The sequence below is a fragment of the Hemiscyllium ocellatum genome, chromosome 8 (assembly GCF_020745735.1).
Source record: "Hemiscyllium ocellatum isolate sHemOce1 chromosome 8, sHemOce1.pat.X.cur, whole genome shotgun sequence".
NCBI classification, from domain to species: Eukaryota; Metazoa; Chordata; class Chondrichthyes; order Orectolobiformes; family Hemiscylliidae; genus Hemiscyllium; species Hemiscyllium ocellatum.
The window spans coordinates 64,476,823-64,478,528 of record NC_083408.1 but is presented as its reverse complement, the minus strand read 5'-3'; the positions used below and the strand labels follow the sequence as shown (position 1 = coordinate 64,478,528).

General features: G+C 45.5%; 1 non-coding gene across 1 annotated transcript; it reads right to left on the bottom strand.

Annotated features, from left to right (window-relative positions):
* Positions 1–934: 934 nt before the first annotated feature.
* Positions 935–1,005, bottom strand: trnag-gcc (transfer RNA glycine (anticodon GCC)). Its single transcript has one exon. It is a non-coding gene; the product is annotated as a tRNA-Gly (tRNA).
* Positions 1,006–1,706: the final 701 nt, after the last annotated feature.

The window sequence follows — 1,706 nt, the reverse complement described above, 5'->3', positions numbered from 1 at the left end:
CACTTCCTCTGGCAGCTCATTCCAAAAACGTACCACCCTCTGTGTGAAAAGGTTGCCCCTTAGGTCTTTTTTATATCTTTCCCCTCACACCCTAAACCTATGCCCTCTAGTTCTGGACTCCCTGACGCCAGGGAAAGACTTTGTCTATTTATCCTATCCATGCCCCTCATATAAGGTCACCCCCTCAGCCTCCGATGCTCCACGGAAAACAGCCCCAGCCTGTGCGGCCTCTCCCCATAGCTCAAATCCTCCAACCCTGGCAATATCCTTGTAAATCTTTTCTGAACCCTTTCAAGTTTCACAACATCTTTCCAATAGGAAGGAGACCAGAATTGCACGCAATGTTCCAACAGTGGCCTAACCAATGTCCTGTACAGCCGCAACATGACCTCCCAACTCCTGTACTCAATATTCTGACCAATAAAAGAAAGCATACCAAACGCCTCCTTCACTATCCTATCTACCTGCGACTTCACTTTCAAGGATCTATGAACTTGTACTCCAAGGTCTCTTTGTTCAGCAACACTCCTGAGGACCTTACCATTAAGTGCATAAGTCCTGCTGAGATTTACTTTCCCAAAATGCAGCACCTCGCATTTATCTGAATTAAAGTCTATCTGCCACTCCTCAGCCAATTGACCCATCTGGTCAAGATCTTGTTGTAATCTGAGGTAACTCTCTTCGCTATCCACTACACCTCCAATTTTGGTATCATTTGCAAGCTTACTAACTGTACTACTTATGCTTGCATCCAAATCATTTATGCAAATGACAAAAAGTAGAGGACCCAGCGCCAATCCTTGTAGCATTCCACTGGTTACAGGCCTCCAGTCTGAAAAACAACCCTCCACCACCACCCTCTGTCTTCTACCTTTGAGCCAGTTCTGTATCCAAATGGTTAGTTCTCCCTGTATTCTGTGAGATAAATGCACGTTGCATCGGCCAGGAATCAAACCCGGGCCTCCCGTGTGGCAAGCAAGAATTCTACCACTGAACCACCGATGCACAAAAATCTGCTTCCCTGACCGGGAATCAAACCCGAGCTGTGGCGGTGAGAGCGCCAAATTCTGACCACCAGGGAGACAGAACCAAGGGAACTCATGTTTGTCCTGAAGTCAAAGTAATATAGAGTTCAGTTTACGACTTGTTTTAAGTGTCTCAGGGAGAGACATCAGCTGGAGGAAAATATATAGTGAATGCACAGGAAGTTGCCAGAAGGAAACTGCTTGCAGATGTGCCAGCTTGGGCAAAAAGCCTTCGAGTGGAGGTGGTTGTAATTTTCATTGGGCTTGGTGCTTGTAAGGATATTGTATGAATTTCAATGTTTTTTCTGGTTGTGCTGATATCTTTCCAACCATTTTGTCTAATGTAATAAGTTTTGTAATTGGAATCCACATGTGGACAGGGAGTGCGAGCAGTTGCAGAATTTCTAGTATGGCAGGTGAGTAGAGGGTCACAGCAGTTCTAGATCAGACTTCAAGTCTAACATAGCCAGAATAAAACAGTTGACTTTCAGGGTATGGATACCTACTCAGGAGCTGTTTAAATATGATACCATACGTTCAACTGCTCCCTACCTCCATGCAATAACAGCAATGATGGCAACTTGCTGCTCACAACCCCTCCTCGTAATTGGCCATGCTCCTTGACAGGCTGGCATGTGGCCAGTTGTCTGACCTCTAAGCAGAAGTTCTGTTCATTTTTGG